The 19,607-nt window shown below is 43.9% G+C and overlaps 1 long non-coding RNA gene across 1 annotated transcript in view; it reads left to right on the top strand.

Moving 5' to 3' along the window:
* The window catches only part of LOC120553435, an 84,394-nt gene that overhangs the window by 57,668 nt on the left and 7,119 nt on the right, over positions 1-19,607 (top strand). Inside the window, exon 4 of the long non-coding RNA XR_005638165.1 lies at positions 8,609-8,699. This is a non-coding gene — a long non-coding RNA (uncharacterized LOC120553435). The remainder of the gene's footprint in view (positions 1-8,608; positions 8,700-19,607) is intronic.

Genomic DNA, 19,607 nt, shown 5'->3' with positions numbered 1-19,607 from the left:
GGCTAAATTACATCCATGTGCTTCAGTTCCACTTTGACACAGTCAAAGTACATACAGTAATAGCAGTGGCATCGCTAGAGAGTTCAAATCAGCTGACAGACTTGAAACTGTCTGTACGTGAAATAAAATGTTAAAGTTGTTCCAAAATGAATGGTTTATGTTATGTCCTGGATACAGCGTGGTTTTTTTGGTTGTCCGCCATGCTTGTATACTCTAAAATCACATTTAATCCTTGACGATTCGCCGATGTCCATTACCTTCCTCTTTCTTTGTGTTGGCGTTCTAACCTCCGGTGGATTTGTGAGGACTATGGTTAACTGCTCCTCAGATCTCTGCAGGGTAAATCCAGACAGCTAGCTAGACTATCTGTCCGCAGCGTGTGGATGGTCTGGCAGAACGACACTAATGGAATCTTTTAGTGAGTGGTGTGCTGTTTGGGCCAAATGGTTGCTCTCCCCACATTCTATGTCATTATATCTGTATGGTCTCTCACATTCTCAACATCTATTAAGATTTGGAAAATCTCTGGTGTGGGTCAGCCATAGTCTCGCTTTGCTAGACCTTCCTCCACAGTCGTGTACATACACACATGAGTACGTTCAAAAGTTGTTTTAGTTGCGCGAGAGAAAACTCAGATTGGACAGATAGTCTAGCTAGCTGTCTGGATTTACCCTGCAGAGATCTGAGGACCAGATAGTCCTCAGAAAACCAAGGAGGCAGAAAGTAACGGACATCCAGCCGAAAAGACCGGCGCCACCGGAGCAATCCCGGAAACAGAACATGGTGGATATAGACTGGGCCAGACGTGACTCTCTACAATAAAGCAAATATGCGTATTCAGTCGATATCTGTGAATCTGGCTTCTGAATGGACAGATCACGTTCCATCTAATGGGGGGAAATCATATTGTGTTTTTTGGTTACGGTCTGGAACTTTAAAATTATTTACATACATACATCATTTCACCTTTTTTCTTTAAACCCTTTATTATCAAAAGAGGCAGCAATGCTGAAAACTGGGCAGCAGAAAAGCAGAAATGGCCATAATAATAGATGTTTGTAGAGCTGAGTGGTGGTCAGAGTTAACATATATACTGTCCCTGACCTCTGACCAGCGCCAGGGCTCAGAGGCAAGAGAGTCAATTTCTCCTCAGCAGCCTGACTGTCATACCCAACAGGGAGAGCATGTGAACTGTGTCCGCTTTCCCACAATGCCTTGTGTGTACAGAGATGGGGTGGGGGGGGGGGCACGGGCACTCGGACCGGACCGCTCTTTGCCTCTGGCATCGCCATGGAGACGGGGGCTCTTTTTATAGAGTCCCTCGGCTGCTCTGACTCTCATTCTCCCGCTGTTTACCATTCAGTTCATATGTTGCAGGCTAAAGGAGTGCTTCTTTTTTTTACCACAGAGCGGAGATGGTTTGTGTGTGGTCCTGCTGTATAGCTCAATGGGCAGAGCAAGGCAATAACAATGCCAGGGTTGTCGGTTTAATTCTGTGTACATTCAAATTGTGTGAAACCACTAGTATTCCATTCTCTCCTGGTATTTCTCTGTCATCCCTCCGGTGTTGCTGGGATCCTGTGTAGCTGCCTGGGAAAATGGAGCACTTGGCATCAAACACACACACACACACACACACACACACACACACACACACACACACACACACACACACACACACACACACACACACACACACACAAACACACAATCAAACACGCTCGGTGGCCTTTGGCTGCAAACTTTTAAAAAAAGTAATGGAAGAAGCTTCCAAGTCGGAAAAGTGAAGCCAATGTGGAAGGGCCTTAAAGCTCTCATTTCCAGCAGGGGGCGACTCCACTGGCTCCAAAAAGAAGTTTCTATAGAAGTCTATGGGAAAAAAGAGCCTACTTCTCACTTGATTTATTACCTCAGTATACATTTTCATAATGAGTTTATGGCCTCAATCGCTAGTTTCAAGTCTTTTTCAGTACAGCATGATGTTCATTTTGTAAATTCTGGTCACACCGACCTGTCAATCAGGACGGAGGCTTAGCAAGGCTAACCATGGCACTGTGTACATTAAAATGGCCATGAACTTGTTGTTGGGTGTTGTCCGTGTTTTCGTCTCCCCTCTCATTGTGGGTTTAGTTTAAGTTAATTGGAACACTGTGGTGGCCTACAAATGTCTTGTTCAGTGTTCTGCCAACCAAGCTAGCTAGCTACCGCTAGCGTTAGCTGGTAACTTAGGGCAAAGTTTGGCCCATTTTCTGTACTGCCGTACATGCAGGTGAATGAGGCAGTACCCATAAGTCAAACCTCCAGTGGATGACTCGCTTCAGAAGGGTTGAAAATCGTCAACTTTCCCTCTTTAGCGTTTAGGTTAGCGCCATTGCAGCCATAAACGACACTGGCTTGGCATCCTCCCAAGCTCCACCCTCTCGTCCAAAAATTGTCACATCCGGCTGCAAAAAAAAATATACTATATATATACAGTCTTGGCTGTATGCATTTCTTTAAACCAATCGCAGTCGTCTTGGGTGGCGCCAAGCTCTGGACGCAGCAACAGTGGCTAAACTGCTAAATAGTCTCAGGAAAGGAACTAGTTTTTGGAACATTTGCACACTGCAAAAGAAAACGCCACAAACAATATTAACTGAACTTAACTGTACAATATTAAACATTACGGTAACTTCAGCTATTTAAATTAGCTGGATACATGGTTAAACATCATTTGCTCTTTCCAGTATATCGCCATGTATGTATTTTGTCCATAGCAAATCCCCGCCAATAGCTCCCAAAACGTCCCAGTCAGAGAGGAAATGCCGTAAACATATTCTTTGTAAAGCTTTACAATCATTTCCCGATAGAACCAAGCAGGCCTGCCTTGTTGCACGATCCAAATTTTCTTCAAAACTTTCTATTTTCAGTATTTAAAGTTTTTTGTGGTTTCCCGAAACGCCAGAGTTTTGCAAGCCGAGGAACATCCGGCGGAACATCCGGCGGCTCCGATTATAAAGTAAATTAACCCCATTCGTCGATCCAGACTAAGGAGATGCTGACAGCGAAACAGAAAGAGGGAATGTAAAGCTCGGACGAACACGCACACACTCCCAGAATGCCACACACACACTCATACACTATACAGTCACACCTACTGAATGCACACGCATGCCACAGAGCAGATCCATAGTCCGCTCACACGTGGGTGTGTGCTTCCGCCTCCTTACTCACATGTTTTTTTTTTTTGACTTCTTTCACAGTGACACACCCACTTTGTTTTGTAGGACAGGACACACACACACACACACACAGGAAGAGAGAGAGAGAGAACTCAGTCACTGTCAGGGCACAGCGAGAGGCAGGAACCAGCACTTGAAGCGGACTACTCAGTTAGAGGAGCGTGTAAGAGAGGAGAACCCTCCTTCTGATGAAACGGATGCTGTCATTGTGGCCAAATTCTGAAGAAAAAGGAAAAGCTTTTTGCTCGTAAATGCTAGTCATTAGGGAAAACTGGGAGGAGAGGACACAGCAGACAGACGCAAACACACACCCAGCGACATACACCATGGCACAGGAGACAGTGAGTAAAATGGACTACAGCAAATAACTCTTATTTGGATGGGTTTATGTATAGCAGATTTGATGCTGGTAATGTTTGGCTTTTGGCTGGCTTTACAGGAGTGCATACAAGCGTGTGGGTGGGTGTGTGTGGGTGGGTGGGTGCTCATGACTGCCCCATGCCGTACCCGCCTGGGTAGGTTTACCTGTCTGCGTGGCTCTGATACACCTACACCTCCTGCTGCCAGAAACGATTACCCTGCTATGTCTCAATAATGCTCTGGTAGGTCAGGTAGACAGCACAGAGAGAGGTTGTCAGACAGGCGGAGGTGTGTGTGTGTCTGTGTGTGTGTGGGGGTTTTGTGGAGGTTGAGAGGAAAGGTGAAAGTTTGGGAGTATTAACAACATTGCTGAAATGAAATAGCTCTAAATTTGTCTTTCTAAAAATGAACACCAAACATTTTAAAAGTTCTTCAGAATATCCAGTTTTTCTCAAACGTCCTGTTTTGTCCCCCAATAACAATGCGATTTAATAATGTTTTAAGCCACTTTGTGTAGTACTGTGGTTATTGGCATGCACTGTCCCAATTGTAATCCAGCATATATATTTTTTTATTGTTATATTAAAGCTGCACTGATCAATATTTTGATTTCAACACAGATCAAATGTGAAAGTGGTCTCTCGGTTATGTCAGATGTTTGTTTTCAGCTTGTTGCACGGTGCTCAGATAGCAAAACAATAGTGCTGCTTTACATTAAAAAACACCATAAATACTTCCTCAGAATATTAATATTGTGTACTTAATAACCGCCTAGTAATTCAAAAACGATACATTTATCTTAAAAACTAAATTGTTAACCCCTTATTACTTAACTGCTTGTTTTTTTTGTCAGTTTTTTTTTTTTTGCAGCTTTTTGGGATGTTTTTGTTGTTTAGTCCCGCGGTTTTTTAAAGCTTTTTTCCAACATTTTTGTCATTTTTTTTCAACGCTTCTCTATCTAATTTTTTTTGTAAATGCTATGAAATTGAATAAGACACCCAAATTCGATAAAAGTTTAATTCATTCATTTTACTTCTTAAAGGACAATTCCGGCGCAAAATGAACCTAGGGGTTATTAACAGACGTGTACCCACTCTGTCGTTCTCTGGGACATGTTTTCATGCTAATCGAATGTAGCTTGAAAGAAGCTAGCGCGGACCGCTGATTAGCTTACAACGCTAGTATTCCGGGCACAGGGAAAGTAAAAACAGATCGCTTTTTATACCACTAAAAAGGCTCAAAATATCACCAAACTTCAACAGTAGCATAATGAGGGTCCCTACATGTTAACCGAAGCATTGACAACTTGAAGTTTGGTGATATTTTGAGCCTTTTTAGTGGTATAAATAGCAATCTGTTTTTACTTTCCCTGTGCCCCAAATACTATCGTTGTAAGCTAATCAGCGGTCCGCGCTAGCTTCTGTTACACATCTACTACCATACTACACATCTGTTAATAACCCCTAGGTTCGTTTTGCACCGTAATTGTCCTTTAAGAGCATTGTATGGAATCATCCACGTTATTATTTTTTTTTGACAATCTGGTTGAAAGAAACCCCAAATTCGTATTCTTCTATAGAAACTTTTTGAAAGTGGGTCAAATTTGACTCGAGGACAACATGGGGGTTAAAAGAACAAAAGAAGAGTACAACACAAACACTACAACACAACAATTATGAGGCATCACTACTCAAAATAGAGCACATATCATGTTAAATAATTACACTGTCAATTGCAGGCTTTAATCTAAAGCATCAACACAAATGTCCCCCAGCTGCTGTTTATCCTATGGGTTGTATACAAATGTTGTGTGTGGGCCGTGCTGGTTTGGGGTCAGTTTGGTGGATGGTACAAGTTGTGCAACAGGGTGAAAGCTGAGTAGCAGCCTACTGAAGATGAGAGGGTCAACGAGCATCAGCCCTGGATGAGTGTGATAGGCTGATAACTCTTTCAGTCAAGGGAACCTGCCCCAAATGTAGGCCTACTCTGATTAAGCCTTAACATCCTTTTAATGGGCCTATGATTGCAATTCATCGCCAACAAGACAGAGAAAAACTATTGAGACTTAACTTTGCATGGATGATATGTATTGAGAAATTGGGGGCTTTTCCCAAACATTTCAACACCGCATACACAATGATGTGTTGATTTTGTTTTTGAAGTTGTAGCAGCTGTTGTAGCTGTGGTGAGCATGTGCATCCATTACCCATAGACACTCTGAGACTGAGACTAAACCAGTGGAGACTCAGACGGGCTACCTTCTTCTCACTCTGAATATATTTTCAATCGATTTCAGTGTAATTTAGCACTGCCGTGTTCTTCCACATTTCAGGACCTTGCTCTGGGGCTGCATTTTATATTTCCTCCATCATTTAAATGATAATACCCATGCCGGTTATACCTTATGCATGTCTGTGTGTCTACAGGTAGTTGTTTTTCCATCCATCACTTTGTAATGCATGGCAGATGTACGTACACTTGATTTTTTTTTGGTACATATTTAATACAGACTTAAGCATCAAACCCAACAGATGCAATAAATCTAGGGAAACGGAGACTTCATTTCCAGGTGTCGTATGACTAGATTAAAACTTGGACTGAAACACTGATAGTGTCCTTTCATTTTCGGGAACAATCGACGAGGGATTTTCCACTGGCAATTGATCAAGCTCATCGCTGATCCCTGATGCGTTCGTCTAATCGCCCAACCCTAATTCCTCTCCCCGTACCTGCTCAGCCTGTCCAAGGATCGAAAAACATGTTTTCACCAGCCCCAGCAACATTCGACACCTGACCATTAAGAGGTGTCTAAAAGGAGCATTCTCAGGCTGAATCCAGAGTTGGGACGTGAGCCTAACTTACATTGTTTTCTGTTTGGGTGGGAGCTGGCAGCGGGCACGCCAAGCACTTTGTTTGAGTTGGAAGTAGCGGCGGAGAGCCCGTGTCACAGCGGGGTGTGTTTATGTGCTGTGGAGGGCGTTAACGGGCTGCTGGGAGAGAGAGCCTCTGACTCGGCAGCTCTCTGTGGAAGCACAAACTGTCTCTGAGCTGTGATCTCATACTGCTGTTGGTGTGTGTGTGTGTGTGTGTGTGTGTGTGTTTGTGGTGGTTTTGATCAAAATGTTCTTGATGAGGTTGTCGAAGCAACGTCATTGTAAAACTCCGCTATGATGATGTAAAAAAACAATCTGTTTGAACTACATCAATGGTTCCAATGCTGATCCTTGCTCAGGATTTTTTTTTTTTTGGAAAGTCCAGTTATACTTGTATACGGGCCAGTCCAACAGTGGCGTAATGGAGAGATGGCAAGGGCCGTCCCTGAAATCCCTGAGTCAGACAGGAATGGCAGTACGAAATGTATTGGAACTAAATACTGCAACAACAAAAAAATGGACGCAGCATCGGTGACGTCACCCATTGGTTTGTGGACTGACGTTTTGAAGCCAGGAGTTTGCTTTTGGCTCTCGACGTCTTGGCATTTTGGAGCCAGAAGTGACCATATTTGGACAAAAATGGCAGAGCTGGGAAGGATGTGAGCTAAGACACTTTTGTGTATGGTTTCAATGGCACTGTGCTAAGCTAAACGCTAAAGAGGGAAAGTCGCCAATTTTCAACCCTTCTGGCGTGAGTCATCCAGGGGAGATTTACTGGCGGTTGAACGTGGACCGTACAGTACACAGAGCTGGTTGAAAATCAGCAGACTTTTCCCTTAAGTTACCAGCTAATGCTGGTGCTAGCTTGTTTGGCAGAACGCTGAGCGAGACATTTTCAGGCGAACAAAAATGTTCCGATTTAACTTTGATGAAGTGAAAACACAGTGAGAGGGTCAAAGATTAAGATTAAAAACACGGAAACACCCCAAAACAAGTTCAGGTCTACAGTATTTTAATGTACACAGTGCCATGGTTAGCATTGCTAAGTCTCTGTTCTGATTGACAGGTTGGCTTGTAGCCCCGCCCTAAAGCACCCCCTGTTTTTTGGTCAATTGTAAAATAAATGGGACCGTAATTTACAAAATGAACATCATGCTGTATTAAAGAAGACTTTAAAGTAATGACTGAGTCCATAAACTTAATAAACAATGTTTATTGAGGTAATAAATCAAGTGAGAAGTAGGCTCATTTCCCCATAGACTTCTATGGAAACAGACTTCTTTTTGGGGCCATCGGAGTCGACTTCTGCTGGAAATTAGACAGAATGCAGCTTTAAGTCACTTCTGCATTAGCTTCACTTTTCAGGCCCAAGTTGCTGCTTGATTGGCACACTATTGGCAGGCAGAACAAAAAAACAATATGGGCAGGGTTGTCTGAATATAAGGTCAATCCCACCCTAACTCTCTAATTGGCTGGATATGAGTGACTCAAATTCAATCAGACTGAACCCGAGATGAACAAGGCCACTTCTATTTGCGAGAGGATGTGAAAATCCTGTTCTCCATTGAAAATGAATGTGGATATAATTTTGGCGTGACTGTGGAAATAGGGTTAGGGGCTAGTCTCGCTTTGCCAGACCTTCCTCCACAGTGCTGTGGAGGAGCTGCGAGTCCACACAGCATTCCAGGATGGGAGAAAAACGTGCGCGGGTTTATTGGCATGTCTTTAAACCAATCACAATCGCCGTGGGCGGTGCTAAGCGTCACACGGAGCCCTGGCGCCTCTGCAAAATAGCCTCGGGAAGGAACTTGTTTTGGTGGAACATGTGTACGTTCAAAAGTTGTTTTAGTTGTGTTACAGAAAACTCCGATTGGACAGATAGTCTAGCTAGCTGTCTGGATTTACCCTGCAGAGATCTGAGGAGCAGTTAACCATAGTCCTCAGAAATCCACCAGAGTTTAGAACGCCAACACAAAGAAAGAGGAAGGTGACGGACATCCGGCCGAAATGAAGGACATACGGCAGAATGTGGGGCGCCACCGGAGCAATCCTGGAAGTGGAAGGTCATAGATATATACTAGGTGTCAGCATACATTGTGATTTATGATTGATGATCCAACAACAATGTTATGTGTTTTTTCTCCACCCATGCAGAACAAAGAGAAGACTAAAGCAGAGAGGCTGTGACGTGACTACAGTCAAAACATGTTGGACCAAACGGAAAAAGACCTGAAGTTTAAAACCAGTAAGTCCTATTATTGTACATACACACGAGAGATGGTTACAAAACTTGATTTTCAAGACATCTGAACTGGCAAAGCTGTTGTCTGTTTGGCTAATGTCACTCAAGTTTTAGATTTTAGATGAAGCAATTGAGAATCAGTTAAAGGGTACGATCCATTAAAAACTAAATATGACTAAATGTAGCTATGTAGCCTTTTGAAGCCCATTCTAAAGTCATTCATAGATTAGGCAATCCTTTCTCTTTTTTCTGTTTCTTTGTTTGGAGTTCCCACGACATCATCTGTCTCATGAACTGTTCAGTTGAATGGAGGATTATGTCCATGCTGTCTGAAATTGGGCCAGTTGTTGATGATGACGTCCCTGTGTGCGTATCACTCTGTCATCACAGCCACGTTGCCATTGTTGTCTCCAAGAGCGGCGGGGGTCAGCTACGTGACGTGGCTTAGTAAACCCACAGTTCCTGTTTCTGTGCTACAAAAGAAGGCCTTTTGTTTGAATTGCACACCCTCGCATTTTAAAATTAAACCCACAGTTGTGACGTTTGACGCCCGGCCACTTCCTCAAACACGATATGAGTGAAATCGACCGACACCAGGGCGCATGACATTAGTGTGGGCGGGGGGGGGTTACTGTAAGTTGTGTGACTCAGCAAAAATGGATATTAGTTGCTGTCTTGTTCTGTTATTAGGGCTAAAAGGTCACTGCCAATAGTTGCAGAAAAGACCACTAAGATTAATCAAACAAGTATCTGAATAAGTGTATGTGTGTTTGCTCTTTTGACATGAAACTATCCGAAACTAATTACTTCACATAACTACTTATGACATTTTTTATGTGTGAGACTGAGCGTAACATCATGAATGTTTTGAGGTGTGGTTTTCCGAACGTGTGCGATTTATTGCGTCAAGATTATAAAGACACACAAGACACAGAGTACAGAGTGAGGTCAGGGAGGTTTTTTGCTGCAAGAGAAGGCTATGATGGCACACTTTCCCCCTGCTTTCAAGGCCGGTCATTCCGAACAGGAATACTTTTGCGATTATAAGATATGTATGTTATATATGTTATGTACAGTAGTTGGTTTCAAGCGTACTTAACTTAAGTTAAAAAAGGAAATTTCTTACAGGTTCCTCTCAATGTCAGTCTCACCTGTCTGTCACCTGTCCACATATTCTTAGCTAAAGCTTCTGGACCAAACGGCAAGTCAATCTGGCCTTGGCCCGTAAACCTTGTGTTATGAGTAAAAGACCTAATGAAGTGTTAAAGGTGCCCTGCCACACGTATTTCATGACTTTGTGGTAATGTCTGAAGTTCTACCATGGACTCTGTAACATTTTTTGTGGAAAGAATGCCTTGGTTACCTTGTTTCAAGCCATTCTAGCGTGGTATAGAAAGCCTGCAGGAAGACTCAGCTCGATTTCTGCCAGTTCTCATTAATATTCAACAAGCTAAGCTGTTTGAAACTGATTGGCTAACCGCTAGCCAATGAGAGCCTGGCTGTCAGAATCCTTTAACCAGCCCAACTGGGCGAGCTCATGAATAGTAATGAGCTCAGGTAATATGATGTCAGACTGACCAGCTTTTGTAATTGGTCTGATTTCTCTGCTTATTTCTTTTCAGTGGCTAGAGCTGACAGAGGAGGTAGACTTTCATTTACACATTCACAACATAACGCAAATACATGGACCTAACATATTCCAAAAAATGCAAGTAAAAACGGTTTTGTATGGCAGGGCACCTTTAATGTTTTCTATTTAGAAATAAATGTTTTATTGATGAATACATTGTAAGTGATGTTGAATATACACAAAAAAATCAACAAAAAAGTTGAAAAAGGCGACAGAAAACCTAAAAAAAAGATAAAACGTCCTTTTTACAGTATGAAGCTCTAAAAAAAAGTACCGTTGGGTATCGGTACCGGGTTAGGGTTAGGGTTAGGGTTAGGGCTAGCCCTACCGGTACCAAAATCGGTCCAAAAGTTGAGCAGAAAAACTGAGAACTCAGAAATAAATGTTGCTTAAAAGTTAAAAGTGAGTTTACGAAATGTTAAACTCAGTTTAAAGTCAGCTCTCACTTTTATCAGACTAGAGGTAGTCTCGCATTGCCAGACCTTCCTCCGCAGCGCTGCGGAGGAGGGTCTGGCTAGTCCACGCAGCAATCCGGGATTGGAGAAAAACGTACTCTATCCTCAATCCACAATGCAGAAAATTAAGTGTTTGATGCTCAAAGGTTTTTGCCTGTGTACAAACAGAACCTACACCCTTTCATCCATTACACTTATGACTGTCCTCGCATGCTTTCAAAATGTCTGTTGCACTTACTAATGTGTCCTTGTATGCCCTCAATTGTTGATTTATGGAATACTGCTCAAACTTGCTTTGTGTTGGCTCAATGGTTTTGTCCTCAATTTACTGTCTGGTCTCACAATGTGTTGACTTCCTGTTGGCAATCACTGAGCCGTATGTGGTTTGTGTTTGTCTTGGCTTGATATTCCTGACACTAGAGAGTCATTCCCCTCGTTCATCATGTCCTTCTTTGGGTTCGGTATCTGACAGATTCCGTACGGTTTGACTGTTTTTTGAAACTAGAGATCTTGGGTGGTTCCAACAATTCCAACTGTTTGTGGATGGTAAATATTAATGATTGTTTACTGAATACATATGCACATGTAGGTGTTTTTCTTGAGGCGTGGAGGCCTTTGGAACCGAACTCTCTCTGTGGCCCGATTGGTATCTTTTCTATATCCAGTGATCTGGTTTTGCAAACTGGCGTAAACGGAATGACAGATTTTGACATAAACACACGGGATAGCCGGTTGTTATTGATTTCTTTCAGAGGGGAACGGCTCGGAAATGTTCCACTCGGGCTCGACCATCGATTGTTCGAAGACAGCGAGAGTTGGCATTGGTACTCATGGGAGCGGTGCACGTTTGCTGCTCCACTTTGATGGAAACAGCCACTCCTAAGCAGAAAGAGATTTAGAGATTTAGGAGATGTGTTGACCTTACGTATTCCTGCTGCAGGGTGTTGTGCTGCACTGGGTGTATTTTATTTCATCAGGTTTCTGATGAACATCCCCCCACACACCCCCACACACCCCTCCCCAGCCAACGTGAAAAAGCTAATAAGGAGAGAGACGGATAAATAATGTGTGTCTCTAAGTCAGGGAGACTGTTGTTCTGATGTAAGATATCCTCCCTTTTGAAAAAAAAGTGACACATTACAAGGTTACAGTGGCATAAAATCACTACCTCCTGGGCCCTGCCAAGGTGCTCTTGAGCAAGGCACCTGAACCCCTCAAAACTGCTCGGGGCGCCCGTCCAGCAGTCGCAGCCCCCTCACGCTGATATCTCTCCAATTTCCCCACTGGGGATCAATAAAAACATAACGAAAAACTAGAAGTATAAATAAAGTCCAGCATTGAAAATGGGTTATACTTGAAGGTATCTACATAAGAGTGACATGACACTGTCATGAACATGTCATAAACATTATAAGCAAGTCATAAACGTTAATGACATAACGCTTCTTTTAGTAAGTGTCATTTGGTTTTTGTCAAGTTATGGTTAGGGTTAAGGTTAGGGTAAGGGTTCATGTGTCATGACAGTGTCATGACAGTGTCATGTGTTCATGACACTGTCATGTCTCTCTAATGTAGGTCCCCTAATACTGTATCTGAAGTCTCTTTTATATAGGCCTTAGTGGTCCCCTAATACTGTATCTGAAGTCTCTTTTATATAGGCCTTAGTGGTCCCCTAATACTGTATCTGAAGTCTCTTTTATATAGGCCTTAGTGGTCCCCTAATACTGTATCTGAAGTCTCTTTTATATAGACCTTAGTGGTCCCCTAATACTGTATCTGAAGTCTCTTTTATATAGGCCTTAGTGGTCCCCTAATACTGTATCTGAAGTCTCTTTTATATAGACCTTAGTGGTCCCCTAATACTGTATCTGAAGTCTCTTTTATATAGACCTTAGTGGTCCCCTAATACTGTATCTGAAGTCTCTTTTATATAGGCCTTAGTGGTCCCCTACTGTGTCTGAAGTCTCTTTTATATAGGCCTTAGTGGTCCCCTAATACTGTATCTGAAGTCTCTTTTATATAGACCTTAGTGGTCCCCTAATACTGTATCTGAAGTCTCTTTTATATAGGCCTTAGTGGTCCCCTAATACTGTATCTGAAGTCTCTTTTATATAGGCCTTAGTGGTCCCCTAATACTGTATCTGAAGTCTCTTTTATATAGGCCTTAGTGGTCCCCTAATACTGTATCTGAAGTCTCTTTTATATAGGCCTTAGTGGTCCCCTAATACTGTATCTGAAGTCTCTTTTATATAGGCCTTAGTGGTCCCCTAATACTGTATCTGAAGTCTCTTTTATATAGACCTTAGTGGTCCCCTAATACTGTATCTGAAGTCTCTTTTATATAGACCTTAGTGGTACCCTAATACTGTATCTGAAGTTTCTTTTATATAGACCTTAGTGGTCCCCTAATACTGTATCTGAAGTCTCTTTTATATAGACCTTAGTGGTCCCCTAATACTCTATCTGAAGTCTCTTTCCCGAAATTCAGCCTTGGTGCAGAATTCCAGCCACTATAGCCAGTCCCACAATGAACTTTCCTTAGTATGTGCAATTTCTGTGTCTGTAGCTATTGAGGAGGAGATAGGGGGGCAAGGTGGAGGGTGGGGGTGGAGGGTGGGGGTGTGGCCTTGACCAACTGCCACTTTGCTCGTTTAAAAGCCATGATGTCTCTCTCTCATGGGTGGGCCAAATTCTCTGGGCGGGCAAAGCAGAGAAAGGGGAGGTAACCTTGCTCCTTATGACCTCATAAGGAGAAGATTCCAGATCGGCCCATCTGAGCTTTCATTTTCTCAAAGGCAGAGCAGGATACCCAGGGCTCGGTTTACACCTATCACCATTTCTAGCCATTGGGGGACCATAGGCAGGCTGGGGGAACTCATATTAATGTTAAAAAACCTCATAAAGTGACATTTTCATGCAATGGGACCTTTAAAACCAATTCCGATTCGGCTCGTGTTTCTCGCCTTATTGGACTTGCAGTGATGTCGGCATGAACCCGGACCTCAGGAATCACTTAGTAGTACATAGTGAGTACAAAATTATTATAACTGATAGAAACAACGGCAGAATCTAAGAAAATAAGACCCACGTTGTAGTAAGCTGGACTGACACTTAGTAAGGTAAAGTTCAACCAGCCAACATGCAACTGATGCAGCTCGGTCCACACTGAACAGGTTCTGTTCTGTGTATATATGGATACACCTGTGTTATAAGTGTTGAGCTTTTATTTCTTCAATCTGGTTCTTGCCCTATTTAACTCTTCGCATGAGTAGAAAATCCCAAGTCTCCGATATATGAGATGTGACTCCAATGTGCAAAAAGACAATCCAGGAGCCATCAGTTCCTCACGCATGAACAACTTGAAATGACTTAACAAAGCAAAGCAAGTCTCAGCAGTTTCGACTTATGCTCACATCCGGCTGGTTGTCCATCTGAACTTAACCGGTATGAACACTAAAAAAAGGGGGACTTGCACTAGGTGTGGACCGATCCGTAGTACTTTCCTTAAGTCCAATGACAGCTTACAGAAAGGTCTACGTAACTTGTTTACAAGCCCCGGGTTGAGTCGGAAAATTGGTCAATTTAAATAAGCTTTCCAGCGAACCGGCTCTTTGGTCCTCGGAGAATCCAGATATTCACACATCAGAGTCTCCATGTGTATCTACATGTTTTGGAAGCTGGACTGCCGCCAACAATTTTTGAAAGAGGACTCTTCATTTGCACACAGACTGTTTATAATCTTGGCAGCAGACCTTGACGTGAAGTCAATTTGCCTACACTTTCTAACAAAACGCTTGGACGCCTGGAGCGCAATCAGATGTCAGGCGGGATACTGGGCTTCGGATGAAGAGATTGGTGTAGAGTCATAGCGGTGATGTGTCGGCAGACGAGCCATTCCAGGAACGTTACGGAGCGTGTTACAGTAAGAGACTGTAACACGCTGCTCATTTTGGGAAGCTGTCATGGCTCTGAGCAAAGAGGGAAGCAGAGGGGAAGTTGAAGATTTACAATTTGGCTTGCGGTTAGTGCTTTTGCTGACTAACTCTGAGTGTGTGTGGGTGTGTGTGTGTGTTTCTGGGATAGTTACCGTACTTACAGTAAAGCAAGATAGATATTTAGTCCTTTATTTGCCAATAACAGCACCTACTCATCCTCCAGCTCAGACAGACTCACACACACACACACACACACACACACACACGCCTGCTCACATACACACACACACACACGCACGCGTACACACACACACACACACACACACACACACACACACACAACATTTTAAAACACCGTAATCCAGAAAAGTCTCAGGGGTGTTTTAAAGTGTGTGTGTGTGTGTGTGTGTGTGTATGCGTGTGTCTGAGCTGCTAAGAAATTGGAGGATGAGTAGGTGCTGTTATTGGCAAAGAAATTACTAAATATCTATCTTGCTTTACTGTAAATGGGTGATGTGTCGAGATTATGTCATGACCTTTCTCTCTCTATCCCTCTCTCTCTTTTTCGTACAGACACGCACACACACACACACACACACACACTCTGTCTCTCACTCTCTCTTTTAAAACCAAGAGGCTAACAGCAGCATCCTCTTAACTCTAAATTGACTCTGAATCAGCCTGCATTCCGGCTTGAGTGACTCAGACTGTTGTCATGACGACATACCAATCCAACCCCCAACCCTCTTTCAGTGTCACCCAAAATCACACCCATCTATCCATCCATCCATCTATCCATCCATCCATCTGTCCATCCACCAAGCAATTGGTCTGATATGAGTTATTTCATCCCTCTGTTGATACTCTCTCAAAAACAACACACTTCTCTCTCTCTCTCTCTCTCTCTCTCTCTCTGTTACGCAACAGAGAGAGAGACAGAAGGAGGGGGAGAGTAAGAGTTGAAAAGCTCCCCCCCACTCCTCCCCCCCATCCTAAAGGCCTTCCAACGGCCAGTTTTCCAGTTAACTTCAGAGCCACGAGTGGCAACATGCAGCTATTTTTACCCCCCACCTCAAATTGGCCTATTAAGAAGGTTTAACCGTGTCCAGGGAGGAAGGCCGCATCACTGGGAGTGGACTGCAGTTGTGATCCGTTCCCGGAACTGAGCCCAAACAAAGCCAGATGTTTGAAATTCTCCAGAAGGGAAGCTGTTTGTTTTGTCCTCTCTCCTTTGCCGGGATGGAAATTGGGGTGAGGAGAACTACGTCAGACTTGTTTGTGTTTAAGACACACAGGAAGGCTTGTCCTATGATGTGGGTGACTGATGGCCTGCGGGCACTCTCGTGTTCACTCAAAGGATCATATCGGTGTTTGTTTTGACTCTTTTGATTTGTGCCAATCTTATCTTTCAGCAGTTCTTCCTGCAGTATGGGCCTGGCTGCCCCCCGCTTCGCCTCTTCGCCCTTCTCCCTGCCCCCCCCCCCCCCCCCAGGCAAAACCCCCGCCTTACGACACACAAAAAACAGAACGTCGAAGGTGTGTGGTGTTTTTGATTCTCGGCATGCGGCTGTTTGCCAAAAGACAAATTTAGTTTCAAAAGAAGCTGGAGGCAGCAAAAAAACAAAACAGCGCTGGCTAAACTATTTAAAAATGGTGAATTTGTTCTGAACACCCCCGTCTGTCGCTAGCAATGATGACTCAGCGATAAGTGACGATTCTCTCCGACCAATCAGTAGCCTGCAGGTTCTCACGTCACCTTTTGGTATCGCCTCAGCTCGCTTGGAACCTCGGCGGAGGGGATACTAAAAAAAAGGTACCTGTCGGCAGGTATTGGTGTTGACTTTTTTTCACAATAGAAAAACCAAAAAAGTAGAGTCAAGGCGAGTCGAGCAGGTACCATGTAATGGAAAATAATATCTGTCCAGTCTGAGTTTTCTGCTGCACGACTAAAACAACTTTTAAACGTACACATGTTCCACCGAAACAAGTTCCTTCGCCGAGGCTATTTTGCAGAGGCTCCGTCCAGCGTTTAGCACCGCCCAAGACGGTTGTGATTGGTTTAAAGAAATGCCAATGAACCAGAGCACGTTTTCCTCCCACCCCTGAATGCTGTGGGGACTAGCCGGACCCTCCTCCGCAGCGCTGTGGTAGCACTGCTACAGGCCGGGGTTGCCATGAACTTTGCTTTCTATATTTAATGTCCCCAGAGTGACTTCTGGATGTTATATCTAGTACCACCATCCGCTCAGAGCTTCTCCTAGCCCAGTCCTAATTGTGAGCTCAGCATACATTTCCCACATTATTGTTTTCTATTAAAACCGTATTTGTTTTACTTGTTATCCAGCACTGGGTTGTATCTCCAAATGTAATTTCACGATCTGACAGATGTTTACTCCGCCTGGACTGATAAGTATTTGATGAATCCAACATTGAATTTTTTTTTTCCTGCAGTGTTTAGGCACAGAGACTATAATAAACTCTTCGGTTCAGGTGTTTACACTTTGCCTGGTCTCTTTCAGCTCAGCTCTTTCGTCGGCTTGAAATCCCAGATGTTTCCATATCAGCGGCGCAGTTTTAGTTCTCTCTGAGACTAACTCTGCCATATATCGTGGATTTAGTGCTGTCACGCTGTCGGCACAGGTCGCTCATGTAGGTTACTTTCTAATTTGCCAGAAGGAGTCATACTGACAAATAACCAGTTCAACCGGTTGCCATGAAGTCAAATCTAATTGGATATAAACACTGAATAAGCAGTTCATCTTTGGGTTTGTCACTATGAGCAAGCGCCTTTTGCAATTGCATTACAAGGCATTACAAATAGATCTATAGTTTAAATACAAATGGTGATTTGCAGCTATAAGAGGAGTGCAGATTACAGCTTTGAAAGATGGATACATTTGTACCTTGGATTATAATCCGTCTCTAATGCTTCTTGGTCGCATCGTCTGACTATCAGCATGATTCTCCCGAGACGCATGGAGCAGCTGAATATGATGGGGAGCGATTAGTATGTTCAGTCCAACACTTTTGTAATCGTGGGGATGATGCATAGACGTAATTTACAGGGGTAAATTATTCACACCCCCCCAAAAAAAATAAAAATTACATAAATAAAGACATATGCACCATAACTTGATGCAGAAAAGGCACACATTGTTGCAGAAAAACGTACCAGAAAGCAGAAAATGAAGGGTTTAACGTTCAAAATTTCAATTTTGCTCAAAGGGGTTAAGGGGGATCTAAACCAACACCCCCCCTCCCCCCCATAGTGAACCCAAAGTTACGCCCTTGGCATGACAAGCCTTTTATCCCATCATGTCCACTGGATGGATACTCTGGCTAGAATGGCACTGGATCATCGCCGGCAGTCAAGAACGAGCTGTAAAGTAATGTAGCTGCAATCCGGTGGGCAATGGCTGTCAGGGCCACTAGTGGGACTTTTGTTTACACTTTTAAAATGAGCTTTCCACATTGTGAGCCCCCCGTGTGGCTCGGTCAGACTTTGTGTTTCAATGCGTGTTTAACCGTGCCTGGGTTACATCTTTCCACATCACCGCTGTGTTAGCCTGCTCTCGCAGCTGACATCCACAGAAGGAAATGGAAGCCCCCTCCAGGAAATAATGCTTAACAAACAGGCTGTCTTTTCACACTGAATTATCACATTTGTGTCATCCGGGCTGTCTTTGTTTTCCCCAACAGCACTTCATTACGAGCTAGAGTAGGTTTGAAACCATGCAGAGGCGACAAAGGCCACGGTAAACTGTAAAAATGCAGCTCCAGTGTGTCCCTGCCTGCGCAGTATGTTTATCAGCTGTGTGTGTGTGTGTGTGTGTGTGTGTGTGTGTGTGTGTGTGTGTGGGCGTAGCTGCCCTCGCAGACTTAAAGTGTCGTTATGCTTCTTAGTTGAGATTGATGCTATGGCCCGCCCCGCCTTCAGCAACGCTCGCATTTGCATAGCTCTGCGCGCCGGGATCCACGCACGCGCCTCCCTCCGGGGCTTCCACGCTGCACGACCTCCGTCTGAACCGCGCCACTGACGCGTGTCAACACACACACCGGTACCCGACGTTATACACACTACTGCGGCCCGAAGCCGCTTCGTGGTGCTGTCACGGATGAGAGAGACAGCGGTGGCCTGTCTCAGAGCCTGACATTCATCTCTAAATCCAGACGTTGGTTAACGGTGATAAAGGTGCCCCGTGACCTAAACACAACGTGGGATAACCAAACTGTGTCCGGGATAAACTGTACCCAGAGAGGAGCCGTTGCCTTCGGCGGAAGGGATCGGATCGGTTTGTCATGATTTGATTTAGTCTCGGAGATGTGATGCGTTTTGGTTCTAGGCATTGATGCTAATACGGACTGGATTAAGATCGGATTTAGATCGTGAAAACATGTCCGACGCCCCTGATCACCAGTAGTCAGGGGCGTAGCCGTCTTTTCAGAAGTGAGGGGGACAGACTGTTCAGGACGAGGATTTTTATTGAAAGATCATCTCCCATTTGTCTCTCCTGATTGCGGATTCCAAGTAGCCTACATTTCATTTGTGATTGATGAAAACACATTCCCGTAAAAGCGTCCCATGCTGTTTTACTGCCACATCTTTCCCAATGGGAGACCTGTTAACATTTTAAGTGGCCACACGGATGAAGAGCATGCCAATGAATCTACCATGTGGTACAAAGGTCATTAATACGCAAAAACATGAGACATTTTGTTTTACATTTGACTGTATTACTCACAGGGACGTTGGAACTATTTTGTGGGATGGGATGCTGCGAAATATGCGTGTGGTTGTGTGCGTGTGTGTGTGTGGGGGGGGTTTAGTGTCGCTGGGTCCGAGGGCATGCCCCCCCCCCCCGAGAAATGTTTTGCCGTAATAACCCAAATT

Source organism: Perca fluviatilis, chromosome 23 (genome assembly GCF_010015445.1).
Source record: "Perca fluviatilis chromosome 23, GENO_Pfluv_1.0, whole genome shotgun sequence".
In the NCBI taxonomy this organism is placed as follows: Eukaryota; Metazoa; Chordata; class Actinopteri; order Perciformes; family Percidae; genus Perca; species Perca fluviatilis.
The sequence above is the reverse complement of the archived record's forward strand: the minus strand, read 5'-3'. Positions and strand labels throughout refer to the sequence as shown.